Source organism: Oryctolagus cuniculus, chromosome 1, assembly GCF_964237555.1.
Source record: "Oryctolagus cuniculus chromosome 1, mOryCun1.1, whole genome shotgun sequence".
NCBI lineage: Eukaryota > Metazoa > Chordata > Mammalia > Lagomorpha > Leporidae > Oryctolagus > Oryctolagus cuniculus.
The window spans coordinates 33,772,057-33,797,687 of NC_091432.1; the positions used below are offsets into that span (position 1 = coordinate 33,772,057).

Here is a 25,631-nt window from a genome sequence, read left to right on the forward strand (position 1 = left end):
CCCAGTCTTTAATTCCATACCTTGGGATGTGCTCTGTCTCAGAACAAGGGTCAGAAGTCTCATGCGGCTGTGACCATCCCTGATCTTTTTCAAAAATTATTTTTATTTATTTTAATTTTATTTGAAAGGGGAAAGAGAGAGAGAGAGTGGGAGGGAGTGGAAGAAAGGAGGAGAGAGAGATTGAGAGGTCGATCTTTGCTTTGCTAGTTTACTCCCTAAATGCCCACAGCAGCCAGGGCTGAGCTAGACGGAAGCCAGTCCAGGTCTCCCATGTAGACGGCAGGGAACCAAGTATCTGAGCCCATCCCCTGCTGCCTCTCAGGGTGTGCATCAGCAGGCAGCCAGATCAGAAGCAAAACCAGGACTCAAACCAAGTGCTCTGATAGGGCATGTAGGCATTGCAAGTGATGACTTAACCGCCGAGCCAGACACCTGCCCTTGTTCCTACTCTTTGATGCTGGAAAGGAAGAACTTTTTTTAAGATTTAATTATTTATTTAAGAAATGAGAGTTACAGACAGAGAGAGGGAAAGACAGAGAGAAAGATCTTCCATCCGCTGGTTCACTCCCCAAATGGCTGCAACTGCTGGAACTGGGCATATCTGAAGCCAGGAGCCAGGAGCTTCCTCTGGGTCTGGGAGAAACTTTTTAAAAAGATAATTGAAAATTAATCGTGATGTGAAGGGGAAGGGGAGAGGGAGTGGGAGAGGGGAGCGTTGTGGATGGGAGGGAAGATACGGGGGGGAGGAGGCTATTGTGGTCCATAATCTGTACTTTGGAAATTTATGCTCATTAAATAAAAAAATAAAAATAAAAAAATATACTTACTGGTGTTTGCTTTTTTATTTCAAAGATAATAAATGATTATTCTAGAAAATATAGGTCAGTCAAAATCACTAGTAATTCCACTCATCGATAACCACGTAGCCTCTATGAACATGTTGATTTTCTCCATACATTAATTTTCTCCTTTGCAAGAACTGAACAATACTCTAACACTATTTTATAATTTAATTTCTTTTACTTAATATCATGGCATCTTTTAATGTGAGGAAGCCTTCTTCCTGAATAATAATTTAATCACACTGTGGAATGTGATTGTGGGAAGATACCTCACTAGGCTTACCAGGTTCTCTCCTCCTGGACATTTGTGTTATTATGATAGTTTCTGTAATCACATCTTTCTTCTTCAGAGGGAGAATTTTCTGGGTCAGAAGGAACACACAGTTTCAATTTATATAAACAGCTCTGCACCCTTTCATTTTGCGTCTCTTCTGGCCCCTTCTGCTGGGAAGGTGGCATTCCCACTGGCTTGTGAGAAGGCATTGCAGACTGAGTGAGGCCGGGAGGCACAAACCATGCTCAGGTGTCCATCCTCTGCCTCAGCTGTTCCTTCTCAGGACTCGGCTTCCCTGCGGCACATGACAGAGGGAACACAGGGCTCTGGAGTTTGACTGCCACACCAGGGCTCCCCTTCCTGGAAATGCCCCCTGCCTGCAGTGTTCCTCGCTGTGCTCATGTCCCTAACGCATCTCACCTTTTCCAATGTCTGTGTCTTTGCTGGTTATCATTATTGCTTTCCCCCATCCTCCTGTCTAGCGTGGGTCTTCAGCAAATCTTCCACTGTTCCATGCAGCTGGTTACACCTGTCTGCTTCCGCCCAGGAACTTAGCATGTGCTCCATGCCATGGCTGCTCAGTGCTGTCCTTCTGTCCCCTGGTGCTATGTGGGAAGTGTGAGATCAGGGTGTCTTTATGTCTGATTTGATTTCATAATGCCACTGCTAGAACAGGAAGCTTTGCACACAGTAGTTGAGTAATGTGTGCTTTATTCAGTGGGTGTGGTTATCTAGTGGTAGGTAAGAAGCAGACGTGATGTGGTACTGTGTTTATAAATTAGAGGTTTTTTAGAGCATGGGAACTCTTGTTTTAGTGAACCTTCACATGGAGCTGCACTTTATAAACGTAAACCAGATGAAAATGGTGCACTGGGTGACATGAGGTGGGAAACCCAGAGTCTTACCCCAAACTCTGCTCTTCACCCAGGCGCACCCACAAACCTGGGGAGTCTTAGATGAAAATGGTGCACTGGGTGACATGAGGTGGGAAACCCAGAGTCTTACCCCAAACTCTGCTCTTCACCCAGGCGCACCCACAACCCTGGGGAGTCTTCTTGCACTTGAGTCAGAGGACCTGGCTTTCAGTCCTTGCCCTACTGCCACCTGCAGATTGGATCTGCTCACTCCTGCTCACAGGGTAGCAGTGAGGACTAGGTACTATGACTTAGCAAAAACGTGGTAACCAGTCTATAATAAGCACTCAGAAAACAGCATCCCTCTTCCTTTTTTTTTCTTTTTTAGATTTATTCATTTACTTATTTGAGAGGTAAAATCACAGAGAGAGGGTGAGACAGAGAGAAAGGGCTTCTATCCACTGGTTCAGTCCCCAAATGGCCACAATGGCCAGAGCTGGGCTGAAGCCAGGAGCTTCTTTTGGGTCTCCCAGATGGGTGCAGGGGCACAAGCACTTGGGCCATCTTCTACTGCTTTTCTAGGCCATAGCAGAGAGCTGGATCAGAAGAGGAGCAGCTGGGACATGGACTGGTACCCATATGGAATGTTGGTGCCGCAGGCAGAGGTGTAGCCTTCTACACCACAGTGCTGGCTCCAGTACCCCTCTTCTTTATCTCCCTTTCTTCCTCTTATTCTCCCTCCTTCTTTCCTCACTTTGCTCTCTCCTGTTCTCTTTGCTCAGCTAACAAAGATCCTGATTCTAGATTGCTACATGGAGCATGTCCACCCAATTCAGGTGCTGCCCTTGCGAGATCTCTCTCAACTGTGTTCCAGGGAATTTTGCCCCTCACTGTGATCCTGTCCAGCCCTTTCGTGTTCAGATACTCTTCTGTGACTGAGGGGTTGAAGCACAGGTCGAAGCTCAGTATCCCTTGGGATGCATATCTAACTCTTAACTGTCTTTATTTTAAAGGCAGAAGTGCCCCTTCTGATCCATAGAGATCAAAGCTCCATGGTGGGTGGACCTTGTGCTCCAGCCGCCATTTCAGTTGTCCCTAACTGTGCCTCTCTTTGTCAGCAGCTTGCTGTAATAGTTAAGGATGGACACCTGGGGAACAAAACACCAGGGTTCAAATTGTGACAGCTCGTCTCTTCTGTGTCTTTGGACAAGTCATGGGGCTCCCTTTATGCTTCAGTTTCTTTATCTACGAAGTGATAATCACAATAGTAATAGTGTGAGAGTGACATGAGAAAAGTACGTGAAGTATTTGAAAACTATTAACAGTCTTGTGTGTCTAAGCATACTCAGAGAGATCCCTTTTGAACCAAAAGAGAGCCTTCGCCTGACAGAGGAGCAAAGGTTGGGAACCCTGCACCCAGATGTCCCAGAGGACTGTGTCTTGCATGTCGTCAGTGTGAGCTGTTGTTATTCTGAAAGTATGTATTAAGAATGTAATAAATAATTATGTAGAAAAATACAGTATACTGAGCTGGCACTGTGGCTCATTAGGCTAATCCTTCGCCTGCGGCGCCGGCACCCTGGGTTCTACTTCCGATCGGGGTGCGGGATTCTGTCCTGGTTGTCCCTCTTCCAGGCCAGCTCTCTGCTGTGGCCCGGGAGCGCAGTGGAGGATTGCCCAAGTCCTTGGGCCCTGCACCCACATGGGAGACCAGGGAGGAAGCACCTGGCTCCTGGCTTCGGATCAGCGCAGTGCCCTGGCCGTGATGGCCATTTGTGGGGTGAACCAATGGAAAAGGAAGACCTTTCTCTCTGTCTCTCTCTCTCACTGTCTTACTCTGCCTGTCAAAAAAGAAAAAGAAAAATACAGTATACTGAATAATTATTGAACAATTATACTCTACATTAATTCAATATGATACAAATACCTGTATGGTACTACAGTATACAGTAAACAGTTATGTATCTGGATTCACCAAAAAGATGCCCAAACTCACTGATAATAAAAGTGGGGATAAAAACGTGAAGTGGTACTTTTGAGGCAAGAATAAAGCGACTGTGCTAATATTGGTGAGGACCCAGGGAGCCACTCTTTTGCACTACTGCTGGGCGTAGCTAAAACTGACATTAAATATATCTTTTTGAACTAGCATATTACTTTTCAGAATTTATCCTAGGAAATGATCATTTTTCTAAGCTATAATTTCAAAGCTTTTTATTGTAGCATTGCTTGTGATTATATAAAAAAATAAGAACTAACTTAGAGCCAACAGTAGCAGAATGATTAGATTTTGATATTCTAATAATATACTACTATTAAAATTATACATTCAGATTTATTTACAAAAGAAGATTGCTTGATTTATTAAGTGAAAAAGGTAGCAAGGTACAGAAAAATATGTTATAGTGTGATTCTTATAAAGGTGTCTGGATGTATATGTATGTGTACATGAATGTATGAGCGTGTCTGTGCACACAGGAAGAAATCTGGAAGTTAAACACCCAAGAATTAACAATGGAAGGTTTTTTTTTTAAGACTTATTTATTTATTTGAAAGGCAAAGAAACGAGGTGGGAGGGGAGAGAAATCTTCCATCCACTGGTTCACTCTCCAAGTGGCCGCAATCATAGGGACTGAACCAGGCTGAAGCCAGAGTCAGAAGCTTCACTGGGGTTTCCCATGTGGGTGGTAGGTGCCCAAACACTTGGACCACTTTCTCTTGCTTTTCTCAAGCCATTAGCAGAGAGCTGGATTGGAAGCTCAGCAGCCAAGATATGAATTGGTACCCATATGGGATGCCAAGGTTGCAGGCAGCAGCTTTACCCACCAGCCCCTAGGGGGAGTTTTATAAGATGTATGTTACTCTCAAAACATTCCCACCGTATTTTAATTTTTTTTGCAGGTGAAAAGAATTTAGTTATTTCCTCTCATTCATTATAGAAAAAAAGAAACATTGTATGCAAATCAAAGTGCTATGTGTGGTTGATTAAGGCAAGGGCTAAAGAGAAGTTATAAGGTATATTCAAGTCTGTAGTGGGGAGTTAAGGGATGAGAAATCCATTCCAGCTCTGTGGTGTTTGTGTGTGTGTGTGTGTGTGTGCGCAATGTGATGAGGCTTCATAGTGGAAGTGACATTTAAACTTGGCCTTGAAGGATGAGCAGTGGGACATCTGGATTGATAAAGCCAGTGGTTCATAAGCAGCTTCTAGTCAGAACTTAAAGGGATGGGTTTCCCCACCCCCGAGCTGCCTCTTGGAAAAGAAGGAGTTGCATTATGTTCATGTCCTTCAAGTTTTCCCATATTGTGGAATTCACTTTGTTTTATTTTAGAAAACCACTTTAGCCTGAAATGACCAAAGTCAACACTCATTTTCGGTGCTTGTAGAGACGCCGAGAAGTGATTGAGGAATTGCTGCAGCATTTTTTTTTTTTTTTTGGAGCATAGCTTTAAAATGGCAAGAGCGAGCTTTTGTTATAAATGTGCCATTTGGAAATCATGTTAGGAAATAATGCAGTCAATGGTTACAAGTGAAGATAGTGAATATACATATAAATCTTAGTGAATGAAAGAGACCGTAGTTACAGTGGTATCTGAAAATCACACTTGCAGCTTGGGAGTAGCATTTTCATGTTAGCATCATCTACACATTCAAAAGTGCTGCATCTCAAACAACTTGGAAATGACAACGAAATTTTCTAAAGACTGCCTCAAAAAAGGCTCTAGCTATAACAAAAACTGATGTTAGAGTAGAATTCCTTCATAAAATGTAAACATGGCAAAAGCATTACTGCCAAATCACCTATGATTTTGTATGCTTTGTAATTTGACATGTGTATCTGTAGCTATATGTTTGTCTATTCTGTATACATTCCCTTCTTTTTTAAAGATTTATTTATTTATTTGAAAGTCAGAGTTACACAGAGAGAAAGGAGAGGCAGAGAGAGAGAAAGACGTCTTCCATCTGATGGTTCACTCCCCAATTGGCCACAACGACTGGAGCTGTGCCAGTCTGAAGCCAGGAGCCAGGAGCTTCTTCCAGGTCTCCCATGTGGGTGCAGGGGCCCAAGGACTTGGGCCATCTTCCACTGCTTTCCCAGGCCATAGCAGAGAGCTGGATTGGAAATAGAGCAGGTAGGCCGGCACCACGGCTCACTAGGCTAATCCTCCGCCTTGCGGCGCCGGCACACCGGGTTCTAGTCCCGGTCAGGGCACCGGATTCTGTCCCGGTTGCCCCTCTTCCAGGCCAGCTCTCTGCTGTGGCCAGGGAGTGCAGTGCAGGATGGCCCAAGTGCTTGGGCCCTGCACCCCATGGGAGACCAGGATAAGTACCTGGCTCCTGCCATCGGATCAGCTGCGGTGCGCCGGCCGCAGCGCGCTGGCTGCGGCGGCCACTGGAGGGTGAACCAACAGCAAAGGAAGGCCTTTCTCTCTGTCTCTCTCTCTCACTGTCCACTCTGCCTGTCAAAAAAAAAAAAAAAGAAAGAAAAAAAAAGAAAGTAGAGCAGCTGGGACTTGAACCAGTGCCCATCTGGGATGCCGGCAGTGCAGGTGGTGGTTTTACCTGCTACACCACAGTGCCAGCCCCTGTCTATATTCTTAAAGAGGATTTTTTTTTCCTGATTTTCTCTTTGGGAAAATGGGAGATTGGTATTTAGGGGGCTGGTCATATACAGACAGTAAGATATTTTCTGTGTTTACCCTGTGTGTCTGATACCTATATTAAGTTCAACTCTAATAGTCATAACAAGTGCAAACTGTAGAAGATGGTTTTTATCTGGTGTAAACTTTATTCCTTATGCTAATTCTACAAGGCAGCTGCATTAACTTATTAGGGCTGCTATAACCAAGTACAACAAGCTGAGTAGCTTAGAAATGACAGGTCTTGCCTTATGGTGCAAGAAGCTGAGCCCAAGCTGCTGGCAGGGTGGGTTCTTCCTGAGAACTAGGAGGGAGAATGGGTTGCAGGCCTCTCCCCTCACTTCCAGGGGTTTGCTGGGAAACCTTGGCATTCCTTGGCTTGTGGAAGCATCGTCTGACCTCCACCTTTGTCTTTCCACCATGTTCTCTTTCTCCTTTTTCTAAGACCCTAGACAGATTGAAGCAGCACCTGCCTAATGACCTACTTTTTAACTTGATGTCCACTGTACAGAGCCTATCTCTAAATAAGGCTTCAGTCTGCAGCACTGGTGGTTAGAAAGTCAACTTGTGGACCTGAGTGGGATACAGTTCAACCCGTAATAGCAGGAATATGGGTCCTGTTGCCCTTCAACAGATGAGGCATTGGAGATTTACTGTTGCCTGCCCTGCCCTGACCTGCCCTGCCCTGCCCTGCGGCGTCTGTCACGTGTGGATGGATGCGGCCTGATGGAAAGTCTCCCAGCAGCCGTGCGTTCTGCAGGGTTTTATCTGGAGAGTTGCCGCTGCAGCGAAACACTTTCATCCGGATAGCTTCATGTCCAGTTGTGAGGAGATAGGCGTTCATGTTTGCATAACCAGTCTTCATCCTCAGGAACCCAGTGGCTCAAACCTAAGGATGCGCTTTCTTCCTTTGTTCATTTATTATTTATTAGACACCTGCAATAGGTTGGTAATGCTGAGAAAATATAAAAAGACAGAATGCTGGCCCTCATCTGTTCCTGTTGCTATTCTGAGATGTGTGTAATCTAATTAAAATGTAAAATGGGAAACCCACATGTGAGCATAAATTTGGCTTGGAAATCATGGCAGAACTTTTGATTTTTAATTAGTTTCAGAAAAACAGACCCACCCCCTTCTCAGTGCTGTAGATTCCTCTGCCTTGATAGTGCTGCTTTGAAGAACAGAGGATTCGGCAGGAAATTGTGGTAACTTTCCGATTCTGAAAGAGCTAACAGACTTTGACTAGTTGTAAAAATGGAGGGATGGGCCGGCGCTGTGGCTCACTAGGCTAATCCTCCGCCTTGCGGGGTCAGCACACCGGGTTCTAGCCCCAGTCAGGGCACCGGATTCTGTCCCGGTTGCCCCTCTTCCAGGCCAGCTCTCTGCTGTGGCCAGGGAGTGCAGTGCAGGATGGCCCAAGTGCTTGGGCCCTGCACCCCAGGGGAGACCAGGAGAAGCACCTGGCTCCTGCCATTGGATCAGCGCGGTGCGCCGGAGCAGCGCACCGGCCGCGGTGGCCATTGGAGGGTGAACCAACGGCAAAGGAAGACCTTTCTCTCTGTCTCTCTCTCTCACTGTCCACTCTGCCTGTAAAAAAAAAAAAAAAAAAAAAAAAAAAAAAAAAAAAAAGGAGGGATGGCAGCCATTGATAGAGCTGTGTGTTTGGCTCAAGGTTAGGAGCTTGATATATGTAATCTCATTTCATTTAAGTCTTAAAACAGCATCCTAGGTGCTATTCCGTCCTTCTTATATACGAAGAAGCTAAGGTTCAATGAGGTGAAACAGGGAGTGAGTGCAGCCTTTCATTCTGCAGATGCTTCCTGAGTACCCCTGTTTGCAGGTGCTGAGTATGCCGTGGGGGCACAGACCAGGCTCTGCCAGAAGCAAGAGTGTTCGCTGGCCATGCCCACCTGCAAAGCCCATGCTCTTGAGCCAGCACAAAGAAGGAAATGTTGTTCAGGTTAAGAAGAAGCTAAGTAGGGCCCATTGAAAGGAAGCCCTGTGGATTGGAGTAAACGTTCATCAGACTGGCCAGAATGGCACTGGCTTGTCCATCCTCGCTGCCAGTGCTGTGAAAGTACAGTCTAACACTGCCCCAGAGCTGTCAGTGGGGTCCGGAATCTCCACCCTGTAACAGGAGGAGTCACATTACTGCTGTTGAAAGGTGAATGGAAGGCTGGGGTGCATTTGCTGCCAACTGGTGATTGCCTTATATCCAAATGAGTGTTGTTAAGGAGCTCAGGACCACAGACTTTCAGAGTAGCACATCTCAAATCAGGAGCAGAAACCACTGAAACGCAGCCTAGTCATTCTACCTCTAAAAATGTGTAATGGTTGTAATTGTGTTTCTTTCTAGTTTCCTCAGGACTCTACCCAGAGTCTCTTAACCTCAGCACCATTGACATTTTGGTCTGATAATTCTTTCTTAGGGAGGGTTGTCCTGTGCATTGCAGCACATTTAGCACATTCCTACATGCCAGTGTGCATCCTCCCACATTATGACAATCTGAAATGTCTCTCGGCATTGCAGATGTTACCTGGGGCAGGGAGACAGGGTCAGAATTGCCCCCTGGACCTGGGGGTTGAGAACTAGTGCTCCAGCTGCATGGTAATTACCTTTATAAAAAAAAGACCAGCCGGGGGCCGGCACTGTGGCTAGGGGGTAAAGCTGCTGCCTGCAGTGTTGGCATCCCATTTGGGTGCCGGTTTGAGTTCTGGCTGCTCCACTTCTGATCCAGCTCCCTATTAATGCACCTGGGAAAGCAGTGTAAGGATGTCCCTGGTCCTTGAGCCCCTGCACCTATGTGGGAGATCCAGAAGAAGCTCCTGGCTTCAGATCAGGCCAGCTCTGGTCATTGAGGCCATTTGAGGAGTGTACCAGCAGGTGGAAGACCTCTTTCTCTCTACCTCTCTCTGTAACTCTATCTTTCAAAAATAAAATAAACCTTTTAAAAAAAAAGAGCAGCCATCCAGTGTCCCCTTTGCTACAAAGCATTATGCCTACAGTATGACTGGAGTCATGTTGGGATATCTCTCCATCAGGCAGGGGTTGTGGCTGGGCCCTGGAGGATTTGGGGGCGGGACGGAGAACTTTAGGCAAGAATGCTCATGGCCTGTTTGGGGCCCAGGAGCGTTAAATGTGAAACAGAAGTAGTAGAGAGGACAGATAGGTTGGGATTGGGAGTCTTGAATGGCTACACATACCTGGAGGGAACAGAGACTTTCACAAGCTGTTTCAGGTAATAGGGGATTCTTGGCACGATGTAGGGGCTGTAGCTGGATAGGGACTCTGGGGGAACTCGCCACCATCTTGGATCCAGGATCTCTTCTTCTGTACCTGGAGGTTGAGATCCTCACTTCTGTCCTCCGCCAATCATGCTGACACTGCACCTCTCCTGTTCTTTTTATCTCTGAATGTTTTCTTACCAAGCCTCCTGATTCTCATTGGTTTGCCTCCCTTGGAGGTTTTCTGTTTAAATTCTAGAGGGGGATTTTGAGTCCTAACAATGGTTACCATGATCTTCACTGGGCAGAGTTTTTGTGCCACCCATATCATAGGTCATGGTCAGCTTGGAGCTGGATTGCCTTGGGTTCTGGTGCCAAGCCATGATCTTTTCTTTTTTTTTTTTTTTTTTTTTTTGACAGGCAGAGTGGACAGTGAGAGAGAGAGATAGAGAGAGAAAGGTCTTCCTTTGCCGTTGGTTCACCCTCCAATGGCCGCTGCTGCAGCCGGCGCACCGCGCTGATCCGATGGCAGGAGCCAGGATCCAGGTGCTTTTCCTGGTCTCCCATGGGGTGCAGGGCCCAAGCACCTGGGCCATCCTCCACTGCACTCCCTGGCCATAGCAGAGAGCTGGCCTGGAAGAGGGGCAACCGGGACAGAATCCGACGCCCCAACCGGGACTAGAACCCGGTGTGTCGGCGCCGCATGGTGGAGGATTAGCCTATTGAGCCACGGCTCCGGCAGATGCCATGATCTTAATCATGAATCTATCTTGCTTGTTTATCTGTCTTGGGAGTGTTGACCATGACAGGTATCATGGCTGACAAGTCAAGAATGATAGCATAGCATAAAAAGTCTAGTTTCTGATTCTGCAGTCATTGAGCAGGGTCTGTAGGGTTCTGAAAGAGTGAAAGTTGACCATTTCCCCATGTCCCACCTCAAGAATCAGTGTTGGAGGAGGGTGGTGCTCTGGTCAAGCCTGACTGGGTTTAACCCTCGGCTTACTCACTTTACTAGCTAGTTAGCTTCAGGCATATTTACACACTCCAAGCCTCAGGTGAGAGGTTGATGCTGATGGTCTTAGTACCTACATCTCTAGTGGCAGGGAGTTTCTGTTTGTTCGTTCTTGCTGCTAGATCTCCAGCTTCTAGCACAGTGCCTGGCACACAGCAGATGCTCTAAACCCATTTGCTGAATAAGAACTGTGAATTTATGGAGCATGATTAACATCCTAAGTGCAATTCTAAGCATTTTACATGTACATTTAATCTAAATGTTGGCAAGGGTTAGATAATGGTACTACCTCCTTTTTACAAATGAAGAAACAGAGAGCTGGAAAACATTACATAGTGGATACACCTACAAAAAAAAAAAAAAAAAAAAAACACGCAGTGGCAGGTGTTGTTAGGGCAACAGGTTAAGCTGCCTCTTGTGACACCTACATCCCATGTGAGCAATGGTTCGAGTCCCAACTGCGCCACTTCCAATTCAGCTCACTGCTAATATGCCTGGGAAAGCAGCAGAAGATGGCCCAAGTGCTTGGACCCCTGCCATCCATGTGGGAGACCCAGATGGAGTTCCAGGCTCCTGGTTTTAGACTGACCCAGTCCCAGCTTTTACTGCTGTTTGAGGAGTGAATTGGCAGATGGAAGATCTCTCTCTCTCTCTCCCTCTCTCTCTCTCTCTCTTTTTCCCTCTGACTTTTAAATAAATAAGTAAGTAAGTAAGTCTTACAAAGAAATCCATGCAGCCTGGCTCCAAAACCCTAGCTCTTTACCATTATGTCACATTCCTTTGGATTCTAAAATTCATTGATATATTCAATGAAAAGAAGATATGATTAGTGATGGTAGCTACTATTAAAAATATTTCCCATTAAAAAGTAAATCCTAGGGTCTGGTATTGTGGCATAGTGGGTAAAGCCAACATCTGCAATGCTGGCATCCCATATGGGCACTGGTATGAGTCCCGGATGCTCCACTTCCAATCCAACTCCCTTATATGCCTGGGAAAGCAGTGGAAGATGGTCCCAGTCCTTGGGCCCCTGTACCCACATGGGAGACTTGGATGAAGCTCCTGGCTCCTGGCCGTTGTGGCCATTTGGGGAGTGAAATAGCAGATGAAAGATTCTCTCTCTCTCTCTCTCTGTCTCTCTCTCTCTCTCCCTCTGCCTCTGCCTCTCCTTCTCTGTAACTCTGACATTCAAATAAATAAATCTTTTTTAAAAAGTAAACCCTGGAAGCAATGAGAAGGAAAGAGTAGGACCTCAGTCCAGTCTAGTGTCACTTAATGATGGAATACATTCTAAGAAATGTGTTGTCGGGCAATTTCATTGTTGTGCAAGCATCATAGAGAATCCTAAAATAAGCTTCCATGAGAGAACCTCTTAGGGGCCTAGGCCATTGCATATGTGGTCCATTGTTGACCGCGACCTCATTGTGGAGTGCGTGGCGGTGCTGGCTATTACCAGAGGCTTGTCAGCTGGACAGTCTCTTTGTCCCTCTCTGGAAAGTCGATACAGTTCTGAGCAGGAGTAATGATGACATAGTTTACTTGGTGTACATTAGGCAAGTGCTCCTAAAGATCCAGTGAGGCAGACTGCTTTTTCTCTCATTGACAGGAGGAAAGAAAGAGACAGAGAGATGAAGTAATTATACAAAGCCGTACAGCCAGCTAGTGGTGGGGCTGGGGTTTGACCCACAACCCCTGGGCTGTGCTGCATCAGGGGTGTCTCACCTTGACAGATAATGATGATGCAATCTAGCGTCAAATGCAACGGCATTAGGGCTTTTCTGGGAGTCTTTGTTTCTCCAGGCGGAAGGGGAAGTATCTGAAACCTCAGATATGTGATTCAGAGGCATGGCATGAAAACACCTTTGTGTGTGCTACATAAATTGTGTGCAGTTCTGCTTGGTTTCACATACGTGCCTGAGGAATATTGTTTTTCTTCACTCTGACTTTTTAGTGTCTAAACATTCACCTGTATTTTCTCAGATATACAGTGAACTTTGTAAGAGCCATTTTCTCATTCAGAACTGCTTCATACCATGATCCTGACCACTGTGGCTTTCAAACCCATATGAGCCTATTGAAACATAACTTATGACTTCTTTGATTTATTTGTTTCATTAACAAACGGAAATACACTGAGAAACAAGGCAACTTGGAGGATTCAAGGGTGGATGAAGCCAGCTTCTTGCCCTTGAGAACTTATGACCTGGGATGGTCAGTCTACTATGAAAGCAACCAAGTGTAATAACAGGCAGAACAAAGAAGTGCTCAGTTAAGACACAAACTGCATGCAAGAGATGCTGTAAATGCAGGGATTACTTTGGCCTGGAGAGAGGAGAATATTTTATCTGATTAAAGGAACAGTGATAATTCTGTTAGGAAGGAAGGCAAGGTGTTTGTAGGCAGCTGGGGTGACAAAAGTCATTTGGGATTAAATTGCTAGATCTTACATGGCAATGGAAGATGTTTGAATGTGATTCTGTGGGCGACAGGGAACCACCGGGGAACTGTGAGCAGGAGGGTGACGTGGTGAGCCTGTATTTCAGAGGGGTGGCTGGCTCTGATGTGACAGCTGGATGGGGGAGGGCGAGGCTGGATTCTGGGAGATCATCTTCTGGGAAATCTTTTCAGTAGCTCAAGTTGAAGGATATGAGGATGCCTTACCAAGGGCAGTGGGCGTGGGAATGGGAAGGGGCTGGGTGCTGCTGACTGTAGAAGGGAGGTTGACCTGGTAACTGATCGACTGTCAGAGGCAATGGAAATGGAGAAACTGAATTTTAGAGGTTTTGTTTCCATCAAGATGAGGTTGCAGTGAGAGAGGAGCAGCAGAGTCGGCTGCCAGGAGTACTTCTCCATGAACGTCTCATGCCACACAGCCTGTATCTAAGATATTTGTCCTGTCTTTTGAAGAATACCTGACAGAAAAAGATCCCTGGGTTTTTCTCCTGGAAGTTAAGTTCATAAAAGTCATGTTTAAAAGACACAGCCAACTCTACCAGTACCCAAACAAGCCGGGAAGTACAAAGATACATTCACACCCAGGGATAGCAAGCAAGATCAGGAAGTAGAAGTTGTTAGGATGAGGATGAGGTTGGAAAAATAGATCTGGGCTGGAATGTAGGGTGAGGAGTCAGGCCTGGGAGAGGCACTGTCACACTGTGCTTTAGGGCTGCAGAGTGGAGGAGAGCCCAGACCAAACATGCTGAAGGCTGCTGTCCTGGTGCTGGGACTGATGGAGCTCAGTGACTGGGGACGCAGTGAATGAGCAAGAAGGAACCCTGGGGAGTTGGTAGGTCTCAGGCGCATCGGCCGCCTGATTAGTGGATTGGTCTCTGGACCCCCAGCTTGCCTCGTTCATCTTCAGGGTGCTGAAGTTTTCCAGTGGTCACTCTCAGACCGACAAAAATCCCACCCTATGTCCAGTGAAGAGATAGACAGCTGCCCACAAACACACAACCTTCACAGATGCAGCCTTGCTAGATTGCCAGAGGAAAGAGGATTTCATTTTCACTTCACAAATCAAACTTGATGTTTCAGGAGGGCATATTTTAGCCTGTGACTGGCTGAGGAGTCAGGGATAGCTTTTGAGGCTAGCGGAGGGCAGTCATTCAGGACTGGCCCCATCCGGCCCCTCAACAGGCCACAAGGGGAGGCTTTTAAGAGGATGCTGTTTGGGGAGAAAAAAAATGAAGTGGAGGGTTGTATGGGGGAGATGTCAAAAATCAGGAACAAAAAAGCCCAGGCACAACTCCAAGCCCAGCTGAGGAGTTGCCAGGAGGCCAGGTGCTGCTGCTGGAAGCCGCACTTTCCACTTGGCACTGGCGTCTGTCATGGCGGCCGCTTCCTGTCCTTGGCTGGGAGGGCCATCTTGCCACTGATGGGCACGGCAGCCACAGCTCAGAGGGCCCTGCTGAGGTCGAGTCCGAGACAGGTGGACACAGAAGCTGAGATGGGAAGTCAGCAGCCCCAGTGGAGGACTTTGCTCTGAGGACTCGAGGGAGGGGTGGCACCAGGCCCGGCCCCTCCGTCTCTCCTGACAACCCCTTTCTCCTACCCAGGGAGGAAGATGCCATTGTCAGGCTGAGGAAATGGCTTATTTGTTGGCCCGTCCTGGCTCCAGTCCGGGGCAAACCTCCCCCGTGAGTCTCCAGAGCTGCTGGGAGGATGCCCTGGGACACGGGCCCTGCGCTGGGAGCCATCCTCCTTGGGAATGGGCGCAAGGCTGGGCCCGCCTCTGGATCACTGCTCCTTGTAGCTCCAGAGACGCTGTTGATTGTGTTTTGTTTCTGTGGAGCATCCTAAGGATGAACAGTGGTTCCTTCCGAGCTGTGTCTCGGCAGTGAGGACGCATCCGGAAGTGGGTGTCCTCCTGTGCTAGGGGTTACCGTGGGGAAACAGACTCCAGGTTAGCCACATCTCTGGGGAGCCTGCCTCCAGGGGCAGGGTCTGGTTCCCACTTCCATTTGGCGGTTTTTAACCTAAGTGAGTGGAACTGGGTAGGAATAGACTGATGTTGGATCAGTCAGTGACTTGGCTGACGTTTATTGAGTGCGTGCTGAATGCTGGGCACTGCAGACGGTGTAGAGTACACAGTGTAGTAAGAGGTTACATTAGTTCACTGACAGCATGAGTGGGCCTCAGATGACCTGAATTTGAATTATTACTTTGTCTTTTACTAACTTCAAGACGTACGGAAAGCTGATAGCTTTTCCCAGTCTCAGTACTCATATATACAATGCAGAGGTGCCCACAGGACTGGCATGAGGGTTCTCCAGTATAGGCCGAAAACAAGGCCTGGTGCATAGTAAGGACTCCGTAGGTGGCACCACTAGGTAATACGGGGTGCCGGAGATGAGCCCTGACTGAGCTTTGCCTGGAGGAGGGGACACCAGACTTGAATCTTAAAAGATTAGTGGGAAAAAGTCACGAAACAGGGAGACAGTGGGAAGTGTCAGCCTTGGGGGAGGCTGTGGTTAAAAAGCCACCGTCAGGGGCTGGTGCCGTGGCTCACTTGGTTAATCCTCTGCCTGCGGCGCCGACATCCTGAATGGGTGCTGGGTTCTAGTCCCAGCTGCTCCTCTTCCAGTCCAGTTCTCTGCTGTGGCCCGGGAAGGCAGTGGAGGATGGCCCGAGTGCTTGGGCCCCTGTACCCGCATGGAAGACCAGGAAGAAGCACCTGGCTCCTGGCTTCGGATTGGCGTAGCGCCAGCTGTAGCGGCCATTTGGGGAGTGAACCAATGGAAAAGGAAGACCTTTCTCTCTGTCTCTCTCTCACTGTCTAACTCTATCTGTCAAAAAAAAAAAAAAAGAAAAAAAAAAGCCACCACCAAAGTCCTGTCCCACCTCGGCGTGGCACTCACTGGTCAGTTCTGAGATGGGCTTGATGAAATATCCGCCAGAGGTCTTGGGAGCTAAGCTTTTTCTTGGGGGGCTGCGGCATTGGTGAAAGAATGAAAAGACTAAACTGCCACAGAAGCAATAGGCTCTGTGTTGGTGTTCCGGCTTGTAATTTGCAGCAGACATAATTACATTTCCTAACATAAAAGGAAATATTTGTGATTTGCAGCGAGGGGGCCCTAGCACACAAAGGCAGGTCTCTCCTGCTTCCCTGACCCATTAAGTGACAATTGTGGGCCCGTGTTAAACATCTCCTAAGTGAGGAACTTGCCATAGCTCTGTGCTGCTAATGCTTGAGATAATGGCATTTCCTCCCTCGGTTGCATAAATGTCAGCATTTATGATTTTAAGTAATAGCGCATAAAAGCCCAGAAGGAGTCTCCAAAGTGTTTGCTGCCTTTACTTTGCCACCCCGATTTAGAATTCCAAGTCCTTTTTCTCCTTTATTTTTCTCTCCTAAGTGACGGTTGGCTCCTAGAAGTGCTGAGGAGGAGAAAGGACTGCATGGTGCAGATCCCTTCATAGACACAAGTTCCACAGCTCTGCAGATGTGGCAGCTATGAGGGGGACCCCGGCCACGTCTGCCCTTCCTCTCTCCTCCCAGTGTCACCCATGATTTAGGAAACTGTGGGGGCTCACCCACCAGGCAGCCGGAAGGAGGAAGGGGAGAAGGATGGGTGGCGCTTCCTTGAAGAATTCTGGAAGCTCCACCTAATGCTTTTGCACACAACTCTTGGTCACACTGGGTGCAAGCCAGCCTGGAAAATGCAGTCTCCTGTTGAGTGCGTGGTCAACGCTGGGGCTCTGTTACCAAGTGGAAGAGTGGACACAGCAGCACGGCCATCAGTGTCTTGTCCACACTGTCTTCTTTAAAGCATTTTAATTTATACTTGGGATTGTGAGTTCACATGGGCAGTATCTGGAGTGCAGTGACTCCTGTCTTCCTGTCTGCCTTGGCTGCACTAGGCATGTCCATGACTGGAGGCGGCCTGGAGAAAATGCCAGGTCTTGCTTAAAAGGAATGGAGTGGATGTCGGCATTTCCTGTCTCACATCCTGACTCTGAGATCCCGCTTGTGCCTTTGTCTTCTTAGCTGCCTTCGTGTCTGCCTGTTGCTTCTTCTGATTGAAGCAGCTGCCTGGACTCCTGTGTGGTGAACCTACTGGCCCCGCCCCCTGTCCCAGTGCTGCTTCTCACCTGCTGGGCTCCCCATGCTCTGAAGTCACAACTTCTCACATCTCACGGGTGGCCCTTTAGGGACTATCTCTAGAAACCACATTACTTGTGCTCAGGTTCCAAGTTGGATTCCCAAGGGAAGGCCCAAGTGTATGGGCACATGCAGATATTCAGAATAAGAATAACGGGGGAGAGTCAGAGTAGTTGGAGCAGCTGACTGTGACCAGGGAAGGGGGATAGGGAGAGGGCAGGTATGTGAGGTAAATCATCTTAGCTCAGACAAGAAACTCAGATAAGATGACAGTTCACTAAAATCCAGGGTTCATATTTCTTTTTTAAAAAAAGGTTTATTTTATTTATTTGAAAGGCAGAGTGACAGAGAGAGAGAAAGAGAGAGATAAAGAGATCTTTAATCTTCTGGTTCACTCCCTTTGGTCACAATGGCTTGGACTGGGCCAGGCAGAAGCCAGGATCCAGGAATTCTATCCAGTTCTTCCACGTGGATGTAGGGGCCTAAGTACTTGAGCCATTTTCCATTACCTTCCCTGGGGCATCAGCAGGGAGCTGGATCAGAAGCTCAGCAGCCATTGTCCTGATCAGTAGGTTAACCCACTGCACCACAACACTGGTCCCCAGGGGTCATATTTCTCATAAGAATGGAAATAGCTCACAGCTACACGGTCAGGTTTAAAATAATAATAAAAAATTACTGCCTTTTCCTTTTATGAAAACAACATCATGTTAATGTTAGAAATCCTTAAAAGACAGATGAGTAAAAAGGTTACAGTTGAAAGGCACTGTGAATCTATTACAGAGCAACAGCTATGGTGGGTCACTATTCCTTCCAGACCTTCCTCTGTGCCTTCCCATATATAAATGTTCTTTAAAATGGGATTATAGTGTAGATACTGCTTTATTCCACACTCTCTTGATTTAATCATATAAGATGAAAATTTCTTCTCTATCAGTAGATATCAACCTACTTTAGACTCAGTTGGTCTTCCACTGAAGGAATGCCATAATGTCATTGATTAATCTATCGTTGAGACTGTCTCCAGCTTTTCACTAAATAATGCTGACATGCGTGTCTGTATAGTGAAATCTCTAGGCATAGCCACCAAATAAATTGGTATTCCTAAGAAGGCACATATTTTTAAGGCTTTTGGTTGAAATGCCACATTGGCCCCCGAAAACATCTCCCAGCAGTGTTGGGGGCTGGCTTTTGTGGTGGTCCATTCAGATTTTGCCTTCACTTCGCAGATGATGGTAGACCCCTTTGGTGTGTAGCTGTGTTAGTGCCACATCACGCATTCCATCCCCCCACCTCACCCCACCCCCTACCACCATAGCAGTAGTGTGCGCATGTGCTATTTCTGTAGTAAAACCGTGCAGGGGGTGGGGCAGGGGAGGATCAGAGCATGAACCCCCAAAGCATAGGCTGCGTTGGGGCTGGTCCTCTGTCAGATGGATTGGGGAACCATGTGCCTGGCAGAATAAGCCCCACAGGGAGACTGGTGCCAGAATCCAGCATAGGCCCGTGGGCAGCGTTGCTCCTGCTTCCCTTGGTCTGTGGTGGAAACTCCTCCCTCTGCTCCCATTTGCCTTGACACATTTGTGTCTTCTGCATCCTATAGAGAAGAAGAGGTGACACCAAACAGCTGATGGAGAACCAGGATTAGATGGAGGGGAAGCCGGCCAGAGTCACAGGCAAGGGAAAACATAGCTCCTCTTGGTTGGGGACCTGCTTTCAGCCTGTGCCATGAGCCCTGCCATGCCAGCCTGCCCTGGGAAATCCCATGACAGACTAAGTCTCCAGGCACTCAGCTCTCCTCTGCAGGGGTCCCAGCCCTGTTTCTTGTCCTGGAGCCGACACCAACCTATTGAATCGACCTGGTTTGCTCACTTTGCTGGAGGACTGGGCTCTGCCACCTTTTGCCCTTAGGCCTTCCGTGGCTCCAGGTACCTGGAAGCTGATGGGGTCAAAGTCTGTCCTAGGGGAGGCACTGTGTCTCTCACATCTTTTGAGTTTATTTTTCTTTGTTGTGTCCATGTATTTGTTTTCTTGCACCTCTTTGTCAGGCTTCCTTGGTACATAAAAGCCAGAGAGAAAAGAGATAAGAGTGAAAGGAGGGCCAACAGAAAGCCAGAGGTCCTACAACGGCAGGTGATGGTGGTGCAGGGCAAGGCGGCACAGAGGTGGAGCCCTGACGCTGTCACCCGGGGCCGTGAGCGCAGGGCTTGCACGTGGTAGACATCACCAAGTGACGTGTCCTATGTGACCTGTGTTATGTTCTATGATAGCATTCTGTTGTGAGCCATGGGTGCCACACACTGCTGGCTTCAAAAGATATAAGAAAAGAAGCTGCCTTGAAACCAGTCTCTGGGTTGTCAGGGAGCTCCTGGGCTGGCAAGGGGGATGGGGCCACGCTCAACATCCACAGGGCCCTTTCCCACCCCGCCAGATGGCGGGTGTAAAAGCTCCAGCTCCGGAGCTGGACGCTGAAGAGAAATCTGCAGCCGAGAAGGCAGAGTGCCGTCGGCAAGGCTAAAAGCAGTAAGCTCAGGGATACAAAGCCTAAGAAAGGGAAGCGCGCTGCAGCCGAAGCCCTGTCCTCGCCGAGCAATTCGCAGAGACTCGTGATCTGCTGTGTATTCCAGGAAGGCCTGTACAAGAGAAGTACTCAGCTCAATCCAGGGTGGCAAAGAAAAAGAGGGAGAAGCTTCCTGCTACTGTCACAAAACTGGGTGGTGGTGACAAGAAGGGTGGTGTCAGGGTGGTTAAGCTTTGCAAGATGCCTAGATATCATCCCACTAGAGGTATGCCTTGAAAATTGTTGAGCTACTGCTAAAAGCTCTCCAATTGGCACAGACTGCAGGCCAGCATCCAGCCTGGGCCCATTCTGATTGTCCTCACCGGGTGCCACAGAAGCAAGAGGGTGCTTTTCCTGCAGTACCTGAGCACAAATTTGTCATCACCACCTCCCTGAAAATTGCTGTCCAGTGTGGAAATCCCCCAACATCTCCCTGACGCTGATTTCCAGAAGAGCGAAGCTGCAGAAGTGCAGGCGTCAGGAGGGTGAGATCTCTGACATGGAGCAGGAGACACAAGTTTACAGAACAGTGCAGGGTTGACCAGAAAGCCGTGGACTCGCAGATGTCACTGAGAATCAAAGCTATTCCTCAGCGCCAGTGCTACCAGCCGTCTGTTTCTGCTCCAACCAGTGGCATTTATCCTCACAAATTAGTGTTCAGAATTTCATGGGGAGATTCTAAGTAAATAACTGATAATTATTTTTTAAAAAAATTCACAGGTTATGGACAAGGCTTGGGTGGGGGAGGGGTGCTTTGGGAGCAGAGGGCAGAGGAGCCTAAATTCTGGTGGTGGTGGGGGGCAGTGTCTCAGGAGAGCTGTGTATCTGCCAGATCTGGGGAAGGAGGAGTTTGCCAGGTTGAGAGCAGAGGCTGGGTGCAAGGGGCAGGACAGCCTGGCCTGTGGTATAGACAGGGGACCTCACTGGGAGGGTGGGGGAAGGAGCGTGCAGCCTGCAGCTTGAGCCCCACTGAAGGGCCTTGGTGACTGCCAGGAAGGCCAGGGCTATCCTGTAGGCCATTCCAGAGCCTTCCTCAGGAGCAACTACAGGAGGTGCAGAGCCGGGAAAATTCATCTTTGAGGAGAGCGGGGGAAGGGGTGAGGGAGGAAGAAGCATCTGAAGAAGTGGGGTGGTGGGTGAGAGTGGGCTGGGGGCAGGACGTGGATGTCCGGGGTGGAAACACACGCGGCATGTTTAGGGGTCGGTAAATGATCAGCCTCGATGGCAGGAGGACTCGTGTGGGTGGTGCTGAGATGTGGCTGCACATGGCTCCATGTTGGGGGCAAGAGGCAATAGAGGAGTTTGCACAAAGACAGGCATAGTCAAGTGCATATTTTAGGAGGGTTTGTTTCTCGGCCAGGTGTGTATGCTTTGGAGAGAGGAAGAGACTGAAGGCAATTAGGCCAATTTTGAGGTTCTTGTAAATTCCTTGTGAGAAAAAAATCGTATTTGCTTCCCACTTTTCTGGGTTCTGAAGCTACTGTTATCAGAGGGAGCCCAGAAGGATCATCAGGAACTGTGTGTTTAGACTTTGTTATTTTAGCTCCCTACAGAAGTGGCTTTGCTGGTTTCTGCTTGGAACTTGGCACTTGGATTTTCCAAGCTCTCTGAGGGATGCACTTTCTGAAGACTATTTCCTTACCCTTTGCTGAGCTGTCAGTAAGCACGTTGGCAATCCTCTGCCTGCTAGTAACCACGTGATCAGTTGCTCTCAAAGTTAGCATGAGGAGGGAAACAAGCCTGTTCAGCCCAACTGACATGTTACCTTAAGGGCGCTGGATATATCTAAGTATATCCCTCTCTGTATACTTAGCCCTTTTTCCTTGACTACCAGGAAACTCAGAACTAATTTTGCTTTGCAGATGTAGTAACTACCTTACCCTTACCCTCTTCTCTTTCGCATCAACCCCTCACCTGTTTTTAAAGCTTAGATTCTTTTTATTTATTCTTTTCATGTAATTTGAATACCTCATGTAGTCTGGATATGTGGTGTGACCAAATCTGAAATGAAATCACTTCGTCCTCCCTGCAGAGGCAGCTCTGGCTGCACTTTTCCCCGCAGCCAGAAATCCCGTCCCCAGTCCTGTTGGCCCCAGCTCCCGTCTGCACGCGGCGCCCAGCCTGCCTCTCGCTCAGTTCACTCCGGCCAAGCTCCTTTAGTAAGATACACTCGCTGGGAGCCCATCCGCCTCTGTTCGCTGGCCCTTTTGGCTTGAGATGTTTTCTATCTTTTCTATATTTCAAAGCTTTGTGGTAAATAATCAATTCAAACCAGCACTGAGTCTCTCTTTCTGTAATTCTAAAAACCCATTAAATTATATTGTTGGGAGAAGACAATAGCCGTGCTAATCATGCCCTGTGCATGCGCATCTTAATTTCCCCAGAGGCCTGAATATGAATTTTTACTAACATGTTAATTTTGTGTGTTAATCAGTAGCTGTAGGCCGAATGAATGGATTGACTATGTAAAACTGTTTGATATTGAAACAACTCCTTTTGACCCCCTCAAATTGGCTCCATTCCCCTAAAGACGGTTAAAGTTAATTAAGCACTCAATAGGTTTATGGTGTTTAAATTAAAATATATTACTCCTCATTGTGTAGTCATCAAGTGAGAAAGACCTCCTCCTCCTGGCTGCCTGGCTGGCTAATGGGCTTATCAAAATTCATGATGTAATAAGAAGGCCGACAAGTGCATAAGACTCCCTGGCTGTCACTCAAGGAAAAACAATGACCACCTTTGCCCACTAGAGGGCACAAGAAAGCCATGGATGCCCATGGCTTGGCGAATTGGTTTTGGGGATGGAAATGAGTCTGTTTCTGTGGGTATGGAGAAAGCAACTTGTTATTCTTTTTTTTTTTTCTATGAACGTGGAGTTCATCTTGATTTCTCTAATTTCCTTTCTTTCCTTCACTGCCAATCTTATAAACATTTTCCGTCCTAGGTTTGTTTGTGACTGTATCTATAACAATAGCATGTGGCAGAGAGCATCCCACGTGGCTCCCGGAAAAAAAAAACTGTGGCCTTCTTTCATCTGGAGAACTTTTCCATGAAATTTTCAGCGTGTGTGTGTGTGTGTGTGTGCTGTGGGGGCATGGACTTGTGCTTCTTGAGACAATCACTGACATGGCACAGAAAAAAATATATAAAATCACACTCAACTCTTCTCTCCAGAAAGACATGTGAAAGCTTTAATTGTGCCTGCTGACTTTCCCTCTGGGCCCCTCAGGGGTGGCGGGTAGGGAATGTGGCTTTGCAGCCTGCCAGCACTGAGCATTTAGATCTGGGAGCAGAATTGCTGAATGAACCCAGCAATGTGCGAAAGGGCAGGCAGGCGGTGGTAAGTCCTGCAGGAAGACTCACCTTAGTAAAACGGGGCCTCGGCCCTGGTGGCTGATCAGAGCTCTGCAGACGTGTCTGACCTGCACCTGCCAGCCCCCAGAAGGCTGCGTTCCTAACCGCAGGGCCAGCAGTCACCTCTGGAAAGGTGACTGGTGATAGAGCTCAGTGGGGGGCAGAAAAGAGTTCTTAGTGATGATTCTGTGGCTCTTTTTTTTTTTTTTAAAGATATCTATTTATTTGTAAGGCAGAATTACAGACAGGGAGAGACAGAGACAGATCTTCCATCCACTGGTTCACTCCCCAAATGGCTGCAACAGCCAGGGCTGGGCCAGGCTGGATGAAGGAACTCCACTGGGGTCTCTTACATGGATGGCAGGGGCCTAAGCACTTGGCCCATCTTCAACTGCTTCCCCAGGCGCATTAGCAGGGAGCTGGATTGGAAGTGGAGCAGCTGGGACACAAACTGGTGCCCATATGCTGACGCAGCAGGTGGCTACTTTACCCACTATGCCAGAATGCCAGCCCCGTTGCTCATTTTTTTTACAGTGGTTTCAAGAAACATGAACTTTTCTCTAGCTCTTAAGTGTGCCTGTGTAGGACTGAGTCATGAAACAGACAAGGCTAGAAGTGACATGGATGTGAGGGTCACACAAGGAGGGAGCAGCAGGAAGGGTGGATGACGTGGAAGCTACACAGGGGAAGCCCCAGGATGTCAGGCTGTTGTAAGGACGTAGTTTTCAAGAAGGCAAAGTCAGCCCTGTACCTGACACAAAGCCACGCAATGGACAGGCGTTGGGAGACTTTGACATCTTCCATTCAGGTTACCAGGAACAGATGAGATTTCATCTCCAGGATACTTTCTTTGGTGATGATTAATAATGACTTGTGCTTGAGGGCCATGGGTTTTCAGTGATGAGGGAGGAACCGGAACCTGGAGGGTACAGCCAAGGGACGGGGGGGGGGTCTCTGCCCCCGCTTTTCCTGTCTTTTATATTGGGACCCACTTCGGAAAAGAGGGTTTGGGTGCTGAAGGAGAAACGGAGAGCATGGAGAGGAGAATTTGCAGCCTCTGCTTACCAGGTCTCCCCAGGCTTGCACCTGTACCTCCCCCAGGTGGCTTCCTCTACGAAGCAAAGTGCCACATGCGGGGGGGTGGGGTAGGGGGGCGCAGCCTGGTCTTCAGATCCCAGGAGCAGGCTCCTCCCCTCCATCGGGGGAGGGGCAGAGCGGAAGATCAGACAGCAAGAGGGTCCCGGTTGGTGCTGGCACAGTGGCGGGCACAAGGGGAAGCCCTGAAGGGGAGGGTGGTGACCAGCACGTGGAGGGGAAACCTGAGATGTCACAGGCAGGACGGCAGGCGGCAGCAGCATCCCAGGAAGAAGCCACCCAGGAGCCTCCAGGGGCCTAGCTGCTGGCCAGAGTCCCCTTCTCCACCCTCTCCGAGGCAGGAGGTCCAAGGGCCTTCTCCCGGGTGGCTCCTTTCATTTTAGTATTGCCACCTTTGTCCTAGTCCTCCAACAGGTGGGGAAACTGAGTCACAGAGGCTCTGTCTTTCAGGGAAATTGATTGATTGGGAGAGTGAATCAGCTCCACGTGTTCTGGGCAGCCCCTCCCCATGGCCTCCTTTCCAGAATTCTTCCCACAGGCTCCTCTGGGCACAGATCTGTGTGCGGTCATTCCATTCCCGGTAGTATTGTGTCTGCACCCCCACGCCACCCCCGGCATCTCCAGCTCTTTTCTTAAAGTTAACCAGTAACCGGCCTTTTTGTTATCCCAGCCCTGTGTGAGGAACATTTCCAACAATTCCCACTGAGGGAGCGCTCCTGATTTTTGTCCCCTTTCTCTCTGGGACTTGCAGAAAAGCTTTCATGTTCCTTTCATGTCCCTCTGTGTCCTAGAGAACTGCCCCTGGCCCCTGGAATGTGCCCGCCTGCCTGGCTTGGCTCAAAGTGCAGAGGGGCTCGTGACAGCCCCTCCCCAGGCCGGGGAGAGGGGGGCCCCTCTGGGGAGCTGTGGGTTTGGAGACCCCCTGCGGGAGGAGCGGCAGGAAGAGTGACATCTCGAGTTTGTTCTTCAGTTGTGCACCTGTCTGCTTTTGTGGGGAATTCTTTCCCGAATCCTGGAGAGGGCCCCAGCAAACTGCCGAAAGCCCATAGATCCAATTGGCTGGAAGAGAAGTGACAGTAAAAGTCGCCCAGAAGCAGGTCTCAGTCAGCACCCATTTCAGCCACACGGGTTTACAAGTTGCAGCTGAGAAGTAACTTGGATTTGCTAGAAATCTGG

The 25,631-nt window shown here is 48.3% G+C and overlaps 1 protein-coding gene across 6 annotated transcripts in view; it reads left to right on the forward strand.

Annotated features, from left to right (window-relative positions):
- LOC100346516 (uncharacterized) overlaps positions 1-25,631 on the forward strand; it is a 254,537-nt gene that overhangs the window by 161,762 nt on the left and 67,144 nt on the right. The gene's annotated exons all lie outside the window — the stretch shown is intronic.